The sequence below is a fragment of the Tachysurus fulvidraco genome, chromosome 7, assembly GCF_022655615.1.
Source record: "Tachysurus fulvidraco isolate hzauxx_2018 chromosome 7, HZAU_PFXX_2.0, whole genome shotgun sequence".
Classification (NCBI taxonomy): Eukaryota; Metazoa; Chordata; class Actinopteri; order Siluriformes; family Bagridae; genus Tachysurus; species Tachysurus fulvidraco.
In genome coordinates this window covers 23,453,178-23,469,103 of record NC_062524.1, presented here as the reverse complement: position 1 = coordinate 23,469,103, position 15,926 = coordinate 23,453,178, and the positions used below count along the sequence as shown (strand labels likewise).

At 38.8% G+C, this 15,926-nt stretch overlaps 1 protein-coding gene across 4 annotated transcripts in view; it reads right to left on the bottom strand.

Moving 5' to 3' along the window:
- LOC113635487 (RAS guanyl-releasing protein 2) overlaps positions 1–10,585 on the bottom strand; it is a 41,058-nt gene extending 30,473 nt beyond the window's left edge. For 2 of the 4 annotated variants that reach the window (XM_047816289.1, XM_047816288.1), the window contains exon 1: positions 10,138–10,585. The gene's annotated coding sequence lies outside the window, so the exon portion shown is untranslated. The remainder of the gene's footprint in view (positions 1–10,137) is intronic. The other 2 variants (XM_027134968.2, XM_027134967.2) reach the window with 2 other exon arrangements.
- Between the last annotated feature and the right edge of the window lie 5,341 nt (positions 10,586–15,926).

The window sequence follows — 15,926 nt, the reverse complement described above, 5'->3', positions numbered from 1 at the left end:
TAGATGAGTGGACTTCCTTATTCCTACACTATTACAGGCATTTGTGTCTCATGCCTGAATGCATGCATGAGTATAAAAAAATGAATGAATAGGATCTTTAGGCTGCACAGATGCAAAGCCTCTGTTGCTTGGTGACACAGACTTAGTGCTATCGATCCCGCCAGGGTCCTGTTAAAGGAAATGTGTATATACAAGTGTGTGTGCGCACCGAACGGACATCAAGGCTAATGATTATTCCATTCCACCGCTCATACTAATGTTATCAGAATGGAAAGCCTGACGGGTTGATTGAATCCCTATTCTGCAGTTATAGTGCATGCAAATGCCATCAGTCCACTAACAGCCCACATCATGCAGACAACCCAGAGGCTCGACTAAATAGCTCTGTCGCATACCTCATTAGAAAACACACACAAACACACACAGGCACACTTTTCATCTGAGTCGTAAAGTGCGTTTCATTTCATCTCGAATTTTGCGAATGAAATGAATCCGGGAGATGATCTTGTGCTGACCGAGACTCTGATATAAGATGCATTTGCCTTGTCGGGGGGGTGCAGCAAAAACAAACACTAATTATAGAGAGAATCAATGATGGCTCTTGGAGGACATTGTACACAGTGGCACTGGGAGAGCACAGATATCCGCTTAGTTAATGACCGGCACTGTCCCACTCCAGCGTGCACACACACACACAGAAATACGTGTCTATTCAGTGGATAGGGGTCATGGGAGTATTCTAATCATTGATTGTATTCCTCAAGTATTTGTTGTGGAATATACTCCTGGAATTTGGGGTAGCTGGGTGACCAATGTGCAATCGACTCTCTGGATGAGTGCAATGATCATTCATTCATTCATTCATTCATTCATTCATTTTCTACCACTTATCCGAACTACCTCGGGTCACGGGGAGCCTGTGCCTATCTCAGGCGTCGTTGGGCATCGAGGCAGGATACACCCTGGACGGAGTGCCAACCCATCACAGGGCACACACACTCTCATTCGCTGACGCAATCACACGCTACGGACAATTTTCCAGAGATGCCAATCAACCTACCATGCATGTCTTTGGACCGGGGGAGGAAACCGGAGTACCAGGAGGAAACCCCCGAGGCACGGGGAGAACATGCAAACTCCACACACAAGGCGGAGGCGGGAATCGAACCCCCAACCCTGGAGGTGTGAGGCAAACGTGCTAGCTACTAAGCCACCATGCCCCTGCAATGATCATATCAACAAAATTTTAAATGGTTTACACTGTTGGCCAAAGGTGAGTCTTGTCTTACCTAACCTAACCCTAACCCTGTACTAAGTACCTGTCCAACCTTGTTCATGAAATCCACAAGGTTGGACAGGTACTTAGTACAGGGCACCAGACAGCACCTCCAAAGTAATGATGGTACTGTACTCTCTAAATAAAGAGAAGACAGTTGTGGTGGCTTGAGAACTTTACCAGAATGAGCCACACATTCCAAACTGCACTCCCCAGTCAATACTTACAGTCCGTGGTGAGGAGGCATGAGGTATGTTTCTGTTTACTAGCTGCATCTAAATTCCTGTCCTGATCTAAGGTCATGAACTACTGTATATATAGTGACTGAAAGAATAAAGGTCACACGTAGGGTTAGAAATGAGAGGAATGAGGATCCTCTACGGTTTTGCTTCTAGTATGAAAAGCACAGCAGCCTTGTTAATGCAAGAGCATCCAGTTGGGTTTGGGCACTTTACAAGGATGCTCCAGCCATACACCATAAAGAAAAGAGTCGGTTGCTCCCTTTGGGTGATTCAAAAGACCTTGCTCCAGCTTCTTTCTGTTTATTGCTTAATTTATGGTTGCCATAATGTCACAATCTGTGTGAAGTGCCAAAAAGATTAACATTGCAAAAAGTGAGGGTCTGTCGACGATTTGCCGTGTTTACTCACTGATATACTGTAGGTTGAGAAGCTCAAGAAAAAAGAAGAAGAACTTGAAGTAAATCTGTTGTTCCTCCAAATCAAGAAGCTCTAGCTGAAGTAGTTTGAGGTGTCCCCTGTTCTGAGTTTGCCAAAACTAGATCAGGCCTGGCTCACTGGACCCAAGGGCAGATCTAGGACCTGCTGGAGAAATTACATCTCAGTGACGAACTGAAATTTATAGAAGGGATGAAGACAACTCAGCCTGTTGCCAGAACTCCTAATAAGTTAAGCAGAAGATGAATGAAGGAACAAATGATTTTAGTTCAAATTTAATACAAATATGCTATTCTTATCATTTTAGAACAGCTGTTAGGATAATGATATGTTTACTACTGAACGGTTTATTTATGGCTAGTTCATTTTAAAACGTTCTACTGGAAAGAAATCTTATTTGTAATCTCCAAGTTCACTCCCACAGTGGCAGAAATGAAGTGGATGGAAGACAGATGTATCAGAGACTATAAATAAGCTGTAAGTCATTTATATTCAGTGCAATGGGTAAAATTGTGTTTCAAAAGTAATTGTACTTGCTGACTAGTTGTTGTTGTTGTTTTTTACACCAAAAAGCGTCATAAAAACGTCATAAAAACTATTTTGAAGCTTGTAAAGTCTTCTTATGGACTTTAATACTAGGCTTGCAGGAAGAAAACTTTCATTCTGGCTCCTGATTGATTGACATTTGGTCGCTCGGTGGGTCGGCTATCTATTCGGGATTAAGTTTTTTGGTTTAAATTTGCACACTGAGGAATACTTTAAGAACAAAATGGACAGAATATAGTATGTTCAACCTCCAGTATGCGTGTGCGTGCATGCTTGTGTGTGCATGTACGTGCTTGTGTGTGTGTGTGTGTGTGTGTGTGTGTGTGTGCAGATTACTGCAACAGCATGTATTAAAAAGCTCTCTATGTGTGAGCTTCCTGTTTAAGACTGATCTGGAACTCTGAGCATTTCTGCTATTGATGGGAGCTATATTTAGTCTTACTGAGTGTGTGTGTTTGTGTGTGTGTTTGTGTGTGTGCGTGTGTGTACACACACACACATGGGGGCTTCCTACGCCGCTTTACAATATCTCACGAACACAGAGGAGCTGGCTTCCCCAGATTACACCCATTTCCTAAAAAAGTAGGTTGACTCAGCATGCAGCTGCATACAGATGTGTCAGTGCATGCATATAAAAGCTGTGCATTCTTTCCACTGGATGATTTCACAGCAGCAATCAACCAGAAAAACGTACGATTAGTCGAATTTCCTGAAAATGCAGATAGAAACATGGCATTTGTGACGTGTGAGGTTTGTCGCTTTTCTATTCATTGGTACTTCCTGTTCTGTGTCCTGCTAGTTGCAGATTTGAGGGCATAACAAAAACCGGATGTTGTGTATGTAAGTATGGTATGAAAAAGTGAGAGTGGAAACGAGTAGGAGACCAAGACTTAGAAAAGGGTGTAGAATGTAAAACTTTGCTTTGTTCCTCCAGCATAGATATGATTTGTTTTCCCATAACATATTCAAAAGAGGGCTACAGGGAACAAGAAATTATTTTTAGCTCTTTCACACAGGAAATATTCTCCTTCTAGAGGACTAGAGGGAAACAAAGGAGAGAGACGTAGAGTAAAGAGACACAAAGAATGCTGGAGGAAGGCCAACAATCTGCACAAAGCAAAAACATTAGCAAGGAAGAGAAAGAGAGAGAGAGAGAGAGAGAGAGAGAGATAGAGAGATACAGAGAGACAGAGAGAGCGAATATGACAGATTGCACGACAGGCTGACAGACAAGTTGCCTCTTTGTGTGTTATGTTAGAATATTTTCACTTCCTGTGTATTGGCCAATCATTAAACCAGAAATGCAAATGTCATTATTTTTGTTTCCTGCAGTTCAGACACTGGGTTATTACTAGTCAGGTTAGATATATAAATATAAATATATATCTTATCACAAGGTACAAATTTTAGTCAAAGATTTATTTGGGGTTTTTGAAGGAGTCTCCAGTGTCAGAGGTGTTCCTTAAAGTTTTCTGCCATCGAAGTATGGCGTGCTTTTGTCGTTTTCTCGGTCAAGCTGAAGTGTTCGACAAAAGAATCGTACAGAATTTAAGACTTTTAAGACTATATTTCCACATTTAAACAACCACACCAGCTATAACACAGCAGGACATCATCATCATCATCATCAAAACGCATTCAGCACACTCAGCAGTGGAACCGACCTTTCCTGTTTACTAGCCTCTTCGACGCAGGTCACAGGTTGAGTCCGGTTTCCTGTGTTTGGACTGTGATGGTGCCAAAGATAAAGCCATGTCTCCATTCAGAGGATCAGGAAGGATGGAGTACTAAACATAGCCTGGGACAAGATTTGCATGTTCATCTTGATTTCCGTGCATGTGTACCTCGTCGTAACGTATTAAAGCCGAATCTCTCTCGGAGTGTTCTCGGCTTAATCGGCTTAAGTGGATGATCTAGACACATGGAATGGGAGGCATTTTTGAGGTTTGCTTCGATTAAACAGAATCCTGCTGCGCATGCACAAGTTAGCCGATAGTGGAATTCTTCATGGAGTCTCCGAGGCGTACCTTTTATCTCTAATCGCTTCCTTGAGTCATCAGCATCCTTTTCACAAGATGACAGACAAGCAATAGCTCATCAACACCAGCCTTCAGAAGACATCAGTTTAGCAGACTGTCATCACCATCATGTGAACAATGACCTTACATGCCTTGAGTGCCGCTGTGCTTTCATTTCCCCAATGGAAACTCATCTTTTTTAATGAGAAGTGCTCATGCTCAGCTCTGTTCACCTTCACCTAGTGTCTCATTAGCTCCGAGGCCGTGAATGATTTCACCCTGCTGATCAGGGAGACCCTGACGTCTCACAGCTGTGTCATTGCTTCTTCTGTCTACAGTGAATTTAGCTGAAGGATGTGGGAAGCTAATTTGAGATCTTTTTTTTAAATAGCAGGCTTATGACCTATATAGCAGTATCATGTTGAATAGAATTTTTATTCATTGCGTTATCGTTTTTGTCGACTGTTTATTTTTGAGGACACCATGGCGTAGAAGACCGATGTCTTAATAATCCAAATAAAACATCTGAGAAAATAGAGCACATACTAGCACAACAAATAATAAAATAAAGCAAATGATAAAATACAAAAAAAAAAAAAAAAAAAGAAGATAATTATGGCACATCAAGTCATAAGTCATTCATGTTCAAAATAAAACACAACGAAATGTTGGAACAAAAATATGATAGTTAAAAGTTGATATTCATGTGAAATATAAAATAAATTAAAAATATTAATTAAGAAAAGCGTGTTAAGTTTTGGCACCCCATCAACAACCGTTTTTGACTCGGGGGGGGGGGATGACCAAAAAGAAAACATTCAATAAAAGTTCAACAAAAGTTCTATTGTAATTTGCTTATTAGAACCTTTTTGAACAAAAGTTTGAACCTCTTTCGAGTATAAAATGAAAGAGCAACACAGCTCTTTTTTGTCATTTTGCTAACACATTGACATCAGCTGTGTTTGTGATGACTTGTGATAATCTGCCTCAGAAAGTTGAAGTGGAAATGTGTCTCTGTTATAATGCCTCTGGCTCTCTTTTAAATCATATGTGCTTTTAGCCGTACTGGGTACTACGTACTAGGGAGTTTTTCCTTGCCACTCCTGCCTGAGTCACCTCAGACTTGCTCATTGGGGATATATACATACTGTACACATTGTGAACTAAATCCAACTAATGTTAATCTTAAATTTTGCATTCTATTAGTCTTTATATGATTCTTTATATTAACCTTTTGTTTATGTTCTGTAAAGCTGCTTTGAGACAAATAAACTTGAATTGAATTGATTTGGATTGAATTGGGGGGCACGGTGGCTTAGTGGTTAGCATGTTCGCCTCACACCTCCAGGGTTGAGGGTTCGATTCCTGCCTCCGCCTTGTGTGTGTGGAGTTTGCATGTTCTCCCCGTGCCTCGGGGGTTTCCTCCGGGTACTCCGGTTTCCTCCCCGGCCCAAAGACATGAATGGTAGGTTGGTTGGCATATCCGGAAAATTGTCCGTAGTGTGTGAGTGTGTAAGTGAATGAGAGTGTGTGTGTGCCCTGTGATGGGTTGGCACTCCGTCCAGGGTGTATCCTGCCTTGATGCCCGATGACGCCTGAGACAGGCACAGGCTCCCCGTGACCCGAGGTAGTTCGGATAAGCGAAAGAAAATGAGTGAGGGTGAGTGAGAGTGAATTTTTGGTTTTCAACCAAATTTCAACGGCAATTACTAGAATTAGAGGATTGAAATGACAAATTATTTACAAATACAATGTATGGTGTAATCCACTTTAACGTGTATTGTATTAGAGCACCATGAACTACCAGCACAGCTTCAATGTGCCTATCTTTAACATAGATAAGCACACCATTAATCCAAATAATTCCATATATTGCCTATATATTGTCCTTCATTTGGAATTTGGTGTCATGTTGTACACTATCCAAACCTTCACTCCATTTGGTGCGTAACTGCATTGTGATCTGGTAAATGTGCAGATGCCCTAATATATCATATATATATAATTTTCTTCCTCATCAACACCATTGACTGAGCCCTTATGATATGTTGACAGAGGTGAAGTTATCCTTGTAGTGATCACTACTATCAAGAGAGAAATTTTACCACGGTAGAACGGTGGTCAGTCATAATCACACTGTACTGATTTGCAGTAGCTCCTTTATCTACAAGCAGAACCAAAGAAAGCCAATAAATGGTCTCACAGAGTATAACAGGAGCCGCAAGTTATAACCCTTGTTTTCTCTCTAAGAAACTTACCAACCGGCTGAAAGAACACTCATTGTCCAACATCTCATGTCTTTCGAAAGACTCACTAAATCACATGTTCCACAACCACAGTCAATCTGTGTGATGAAGCTTGAAGTAATTACTTTCCTTTGTTAGCAGACTACTCTGTCTGTCTGTCTTTGAGTGCGACTGCCTATAATACAGGTTTCTGTGATTGATTTTTTTCTCCCTCTCTTTCTGCCTCATACTTCATCCTAGACCAGATCAGTTTGCTGAGCAGGGTTGAGATGTCAAAATTAATAGAGAAGTGATGAAGAATATTTTTTATATTGCTTGGGTTGGAGTATAAGTAAAGCCAAGAAACACGAAAATTGTTTATAACCTAACATGCCATTCATTTCGTCCACAAACAAGCAATGGACGATAGGAATTTACTGGTCGAAAGATGTGGAATGGAAAGGTCTGGTGTCATAACCACACTGGAATCGATACAGTCTAACAAATAAAACTAAATGATCCATAGCAGAGCTTATGGGTTATAACTGTTCAATATACTGTAGGAAAAACACTCAATGCATCGCTTGCGAATTTTAACAACACGCTGCGTCTCGTCTTAGGAGTGACTATATAAAGGTGGAGTCGTCTTGTGCGCAATAAAAGTCACAGATTATCTTAATTTAAATCCACCTTCTCCTTACAGGCCCCAGAGTTTGTTACATGCCTAAATCATGAAAACAGATACGTTATTAAAACAAAGACAGGACAAAGTTCTGAAAAAGTATCATCAATCAAAAGTCTGTTGTGCTCAAGGCAAAACATTAAATTCATTATTATATATCACTATTGGGACAGAACAACATTAGCGTTAGAACAGGTCATACTGAACAGCTCAGTGACTTAGTCCTACTGTAGGATGGTCAATTTGTCAAATTTCCGCATATCGAGAGCTGCCCTGGTTATCATTAAGTGCTATTTGTCTGAAGTGGAAGCTACATTCAACAACTCAACCACAAACCACTAGACCTTACAAGTTCATATAACGTCAAGTGCTTTTCACGTACTGTATAAAGCTCACAGACGAAAACAATTGCTTGTGCATTGTTCCAGCACTCACTACTCTCAACTTAACCCGCAGCTGCCTATGGACGCAAGATCAGCAAAATAACTTGATGACATGGGTTTGCATAGCCAAGACTATGTTCACTACAGTGCTGACTGGAGTAGAGTAAAGCATGATGGATTCTGGATAGTGAAAACATGGTCTTTAGAGTAAATCACACTTTACTCTCTGGCACTCATGTACAATTCTGGATCCCAAAGTACCATTTGTAAAGTTAGATGAAAGAGGTAGAATGGATTATGCTGGTTTTTATGGTTTTAGCAGCAGTTTGGCATACTGTAGTTCTGAGGAAGGCCATTCCAGACCTGAGAGTTTAATAAAGACAAAGTTTACCAAAGATGGTGTGAAAGAACTTGAGTGGTCTGCAAAGAAACCTGACCTCAACCACAATGAACATCTTTGGGATGAACTTTAATGCCAAATAAGTGCCAGGTCTTCTCACATGATTCACTTTTGTGGTCGAATGGGTGATTCCTCATACCCATGTTCCAATATCTTGTCAAAGCCTTAACAAAAACCAGGAAGGCTTTAAAGCGTATCTTCCATATTAATTCCCATGGTTTGTGGAAAGGATGCTCAGGTGTCTTTATACTTTTGTCCATATTGCAGATAACATACTGTATAAATTCCAATTTATAGTCCAATAATGTTTCCCGGTTGTAGCAATACAAAAAGGAAGAAAAGTTCCAGGAAAATAAAGACTTATACAAGGCAGTACATCTAACTATCTAAAGCAGAATCTAACACATTATTGGTGCTAATGTGACATTTTAGAAACAGAGAGCCATCTATACAAGTGTGATTTTAAACAGCTGCTGAAACATTGTAATGTTACTCAGATGATCCCCTTTTAGTTATGCTTTTTTTTTAGGGAACAAATAAGAAACCCAACAGTCTGTGATTTGGCTTAATAGCAGTTTATCCATTTTAAGCCACAGAAAATAAGCAGTCTCATAAATCAATATAAAGATTGTCATTCTGAAGTCAAGAGTCAAACTCCATTTCCTCTTCCTCCGGATGCCAGGCTTTCAAAGAGTTAAATGTCAGTTGTAGAAACCAATGTTTCCCATGGCTTAGGTTTAAAAAAAGAGGATGTGTGTAAGGGTGTGTTACTTTGGAAGAATGAGATAAGAACAGTCAGGCTTAGGCAAGGCTCCTGCTGTTAACCTTATGACCTGATGAGATATGCAGGAAGTTCAGTAACCTTAAACGAAGGGTCAATATGGAAAAATTGACAGGAATCCGAAAGTTAGCATCCCCCACATTTTACACATCACGACAGCTGCAGCACATACAGTACCTACAGTATACACATTTATGGAGCTCAATTGGGCTTAATCAGATTTGACTCGAACTGATCACCCACATATGCACAGATGCATGCGTATACACATAAACGCACACACAAATATGCAACCCCACCTTTCCAGCCCTAATATGTGCAGAAGCATGACAAGGAAAGCATATCTCTATCTGTGGAGGAAACAAGAGACTCCAGATGCTCTATAACAAGATCAGGACACACGAAGGCAAACAGAACAAGTATCTCTTGACCCTCTCATCACAGGACTGAAACTCTACACTGCAGTTCATCTCAGTCCAGATGCATCTGTCCTTTTTCCTCCAAAGAGGACACGAATGGAAGAACACAAACAGCTGGTCTGTTATCCAACTGGCAGAATATGTGATTTGTCTCAGACCGAACTGCTCCAGGGTATACCTTGATGACTGCAGGAGACACAGATGGTCCACGGTTCAGCTTCATGTTTGTGGGTATTTTTTTTTATTTTTTTAGTTTCACACAAGCTGTGCCAACTGGGCAGACAGTGGTTTTGGCTATGAAATTGATAAAAAAAAAAAATAATAAAATGCTATTTCAAAAAAAATTCCTCACCTACCAAGTTTCAACATGAAGTCAGTGCGTATACAAGTCTGGGTATGACTAAAAAAATGCTCTCACTGTTTCCTGCACTGTTAGTCCACAAACTAAGATCTAAAATGAATTCAGAGAGTTCAGACAACAGACCTCATTTACTGTTAATTCGTCACTGGAGATTGTGATTGTGCACAAATGCTGCATTGTGATGGAATTAAACATCCTGCAGCAGGAGCAGCATCTTGCAAGTTGCATCGCCAAAAGCATTATCATCTACAGTGCAAGCAACATATGCATGCTCAATGGAATTCCATGTATTTTTTTTTAACGCTGTGGAATCAATTAAGCGACGAATGCATGCATGCGAGCGCGCGCGCACCCGGCGTTCGCTCTTACCTCCAAAGTTTGGGGAAGCCTGTTACAGCAAGAGGCTCGTGCACTGAGAAACTCCTGAAGAGCAGCAATGTGCAAATAAAAATAAAAATAAACCCTTTATAAACCGTGCAAGACAACTCCTGCCTTGTTCATCGCCCCTGTTTGGAGTAAAAACGGTTCCAGAGAGCGGTTCCAGCGCTGGAGTGATGTGGTATGATATGAGCGCCTCCCTCACTCCACACTGCTCGAGCCTGTTGCTGCTGCGGGTTTTTGAAGCTGCGCCTGCGTTTGTCCTCCGCAGTGCTGTTGCACTTCTACACGCCGCCTGAAGGGGTCGCCAAAAACAAAAAACCGCTGCCAGTGCTGTCTCTTACAAAAGCAAGCAAACAAATAAAAAGACGATTATGCAAAAGATAACTTATGCACTTCAAAATGATGGGAAAATATAAACATATTTAGTATAACAGCAGCCAAAACAATTACACAGTTCCTGATGTAGTTTAAACGTATAAATAAATAAATAAATAAATAAATAAATAAATAAATAAATCACATGTTTATATTAATGTATTATTATATATCATAATTGTAATTATAATGTTAACGCATTTACATAATAATAATAATAATACTTCTTTTGCAACAGTTATTATGTTTTCCACCTAGGTAAAGGGATAAATGCTTTTTAAAAAAAGTTGTTTTATATATACAGTTGAACAGGATATGCATATAAGTGCACACACATGCATATATACATATACATGTTGGGGCAAGTCATGGCCCAATGGTTAGAGAGTCTGACTCGTAATCCTATGGTTGTGGGTTTGAGTCTCGGGCCGGCCACGACTGAGGTGCCCTTGAGCAAGGCACCGAACCCCCCCAACTGCTCCTCGGGCGCCGCAGCATAAAAATGGCTGCCCACTGCTCCGGGTGTGTGTTCACTGCTGTGTGTGTGCACTTTGGATGGGTCAAATGCATAGAACAAAATCTGAGTATGGTTCACGTTACTCACTCACTCCTGCATGTATAAAGCATCTACAATGGCATAAGCTCCAGTAACTCTGGTAGATGGAAATTTCTCTTTTAAAAGAAAACTGGATTTCATTCTGGATAAATGCAAAGTTGTGCTCATACACTGTAACAAAGAACTGGCCTACCATGGAAGCGTTTAAAAAATAATAGTAGTAAAAATAAAACACTTTACAGGTTCTACTAACAAACTGATGAGTAGTGTGCAACAACCCACACTGGATCAGTGTATACGGCATGTGATTAGAGCCATAATAATAGCAGGCATTTGCCTTAGCAGCTGGAAGCTTCTGTGTGTTCTGTTTTAGTTTGACAAGCAGGAAAATGACACTGAATTTAGATTGAAACTGTTCTGATGGTTTGCATCCCTGGATATAGCAATTTTGTGAAGTGTTGTTAAAAATAAACTTGTTAAACAAAATAAATAGTGTATGTTTAATTTCACTATAAGTGTGCGATTAATCACAGTTAATTAATCGTGATTAAAAAAAATTGTATCTATTGACATATATATATACACACACACACATAGAGAGAGAAGAGAGAGAGACAGAGAGAGATAGAGAGAGAAAGTATTTGTGTGGGGGGGGGTGCATATACTGTACTGTTGGTATGTTTCAAGAAAAACAATCAGCTTTGCTTTATGTGTAATAATGTGTTATGTTTAGGTGAGGATTCATTTTTAATGACAGCAATTCCAACTGTAATTCTTGTAAGTGTAATATTTTGTAAGTAAATGCACTTGTTTTTATATGATAATACAAATTGTTTTCTGGGTGAAACAGTTTAAGCAAGACAAAATCAACAGCAAACCAAAATGTTTTGTCATGATCCTCTTTAGACATCATTTGAGTGAGTGAGCTCAGCTGGCTGTTTTGTAGAATGAGCAGGAGTTAGATGCAGATGTCACTGCAATATTGCAACACTGCAGTGTGCTGTTTTCCCAGCCATGTACAGCTATGTTACTCATACCCAGAGAAAGCATGTGGGAACGTTTACGGTTAGCTCTGAAAGCCATTAGCAATGAAGAAATTTTCACATGAACATTGTCTTGTTTTTTTCCCCCAAGTTTACAATGTTCTAAACAAATATTATAGCATCTGAGTTTGTCTGAACTTCAGTACCACCATCTTTTAAAATTAAATCTTTAGGAAAACAACACCTTGGATTTTAGCTGGTAATCTTCTATGATCTGATGATTGTAGAACTTTGCACACTCAGTAAATTTAATGTATTTTTATTTATGTAGCCATTTTTACCACAGACATTATCAACTTACTGAAATAACAAGCAGAAGAAACATTCGAATTTACCCGACTATAAAATGAACTATGTTAACTCTAGATGTAAAAACAGCTAATCCTTGTTTGGCTTGGTGGCAAAGTAGACAACAAATTTCACCAATCTAACACCAACTAGATAAGTCTGGGACTGTAGGGTAGGTTAAAGGCAAGAAAATCATCTTATTCTGGCCTAAGTGATTTTTAAAAATTATAAGCTGTATAAAAATATACATTTCTTTGTTTTGAAGTTTGACGTTAAATATATAAACGAGGACACAGAAGTAAAAACATATTTGGCATTCAATTTTTTCTAGACAAAATAAAACAGATTAACATAATTGTTAGCTTACGTTAATGTAGTTGCATCGATCCTATTTAACCACTAGATGTTGCCAGAAATCTGGGCTTAAAAATGTAATTCATTAACCTCTGTATGATGGGCATTAAATGAAGCTTATTAATAAACACAAACAAACTGATTAAATATATAAATACGCTATTTTATAATTAACATCGTTTAACAGTAGCACATGACAGTCTGGAATCCTGACATTCCTTATTGTGTACTATACGTTCATTATTCTTGAGAATGAAAGATTGTAGTTTATGCCCCTGGTATACACTTCATGTAGGTTCATTTATGCTGTTACATTTATACAATTTTTCCCCATTCTTTTTAAACAGATTATACGAGAATGGTCGTGATTAAACTTCAAATTGTAGATTTAATTCTAAACCAACACAGAAATCTATATTACACAAGATGAGCTAACAGAGCGAGTCAAACCCATTAAATTGTCATGGCTTCCATCAATCTGCTAGGCAGGCCTGACGTCTGGGTAGAAATCGTATTGTTGATTTTTGGTTGTTATTTTGATTTTGTAAAAGACTTATATGACTTTAGTGTGTCAGTTACTTTGACTGATGCATAAAAAACATTACATTAACATACAGATGTATGACAAGATGTAAGCCCATACTTAATGTATTTTGTTTCAGGGAGCCCAAGAAGTTCCTGCTTCCTCCATCTCTGTCCATGCAGCTGGTCAATGTTACAAGATATTATTAATCTAAGAACTTTTTTGCTGATTTGGAGGTACTAAAGCATGCAGTTTAACTGCATATACACAAATGCAAATGCACAGACCTGCCACAGGTTCAGGGGACTTTAGGTTTCATTATTCATAATTTATTTACTTCCTTCTAGTAGACAAATCACTCCTACGTCAGTCACCTTGTAATTGTCTCTAAGGGTGCTGAAATTATTTTTTTAATAGCACTTCTTCACTGACTTGTTGATGATGCAAGTATAATGGAAAAATGAAAGAAAAACTTATTTTATTTTATTTTCATTTCACTAGGTTTGATAACTGACAGCCCAAGGCAAATAAACCAACAGTAGTTACAAACTACTGAATTTAAAAAATGTATTTTTCATTAAAACTGATATATGTCTGTGATTTATAATGTCTGAAAGGTGTGTCACCCAAATGATATAAATGATATTCATGGAGATTTAATATTTATGAACGTTTAATATCATAATAAAGAGTAATTAAACGCAAAAGACCGCATTATTTGTGCAAGCACAAACATTAACATTTACATGTGTAAAAGTTAATGTTTGTGCTTGTACAAATAAAAATGCTTTGCACCCATTGTTTATTTAAATACAACACAATATTTAAGCATAATTTGTCATGATTGATTGATTGATTGATTGATTGATTGATTGATTGATTGATTGATTGATTGATTGAGAAAGGCATATAATTTACAGGATTAAGTTAAAAAATTAAAAGACACATATACTGATTTAAAACTAGATTTTATGTTCAATTTCAGCACCATCAGAAACAAAAATACTGCTTATACTATAAACATTATTATTCTGACATTATTAAATACATCTGGGAAGTATCCTGTGTTTGCATTAGATTGTGTAAAAAAAATGTAAAGACTACAGACATTGTTTATGTATTTTAACAATGCTCTGCTATGCAAACGTTACATGTACTCTTTCTTGTATTGTATCCTTACAAAATGTAAACTTCCACTTAGGAAGCACCTGTGTGTTATTTTTAATCAGGAAGAACTGTAATAATAGAAAGCATTGAGTGAAGAGTGAACAAGACCTGTCCAGCTATGGCATCAATTACATGCCATGAGTATCGTGGTTGTAAATAATATGCACCAATCATAGAACAGAATACAAACGTAAAGAAAAAAAATTACTTAAAAGAACAGAACGCAAAATACTAGAATTTAAGAACTCACATGCGACTCTGCATTATAGTGTTTGAACCTGTCTTGAGCAAGTGAGATGTATTACAGATACAGTCGTACACAAATGTTTAGGAACCCCTGACAATTTCCATGATTTTCATTTATAAATATTTGGGTGTTTGTATCATTTCATTTTGATCTATCAAATAACTGAAGGACACTTCAGTAATATTTCAGGAGTGAAGTGAAATGAGGTTTATTGGATTAACAGAAAATGTGCAATATACATCGAAAAGAAACTAGACAGGTAAATAAATCTGAGCACCTCAACAGAAAAATGGGTTCCCCTTTGAGTCTGGTTCCTTTCAAGGTTTCTTCCTTACCATCTAAGGGAGTTTTTCCTTGCCACTGCTACCTGAGTCACCCCAGACATAGGAGATAAATACATACACATTGTGAACTAAATATATCTAATATAAATCTTTCATTCATTCATTCATTTCCTACCGCTTATCCGAACTTCTCGGATCACGGGGAGCCTGTGCCTATCTCAGGCGTCATCGGGCATCGAGGCAGGATACACCCTGGACGGAGTGCCAACCCATCACAGGGCACACACACACTCTCATTCACTCACACAATCAAACACTACGGACAATTTTCCAGAGGTGCCAATCAACCTACCATGCATGTCTTTGGACTGGGGGAGGAAACCGGAGTACCCGCAGGAAACCCCCGAGACATGGGAATAACATGCAAACTCCACACACACAAGGCGGAGGCGGGAATCGAACCCCCAACCCTGGAGGTGTGAGGCGAACGTGCTAACCACTAAGCCACCATGCCCCCCTAATATTAATCTTGAATTTTGTATTTTATTAATTCTTTATATTAACCTTTTGTTCTATGTTTATGTTCTGTAAAACTGTTTTGAGACAATGCCCATTGTAAAAAGCGCTATACAAATAAACTTGAATTGAATTGAAAACTTGAATGAATGTAAACTCATTCCTGCTGTGAAATGCCCCTAACTGCACTTCAGACAAACTACTACTGATTCCTTGTTCAACCAAGGCAGCGTGTAACGTTTATATCGATTACAAGTAGACACGTGTAATCACGCACGTTTTTACTTGCCCTCAATACAGGCGCAAACACAAAACGTCGCGCGACGATGACGTCACAGACGTATGATTGGCTAGAGAGGCTGTCGATTGCGAACCAATGGAATAATCGAGGCGTTTATCTTGTCACTAATTTGCATAAAACCCT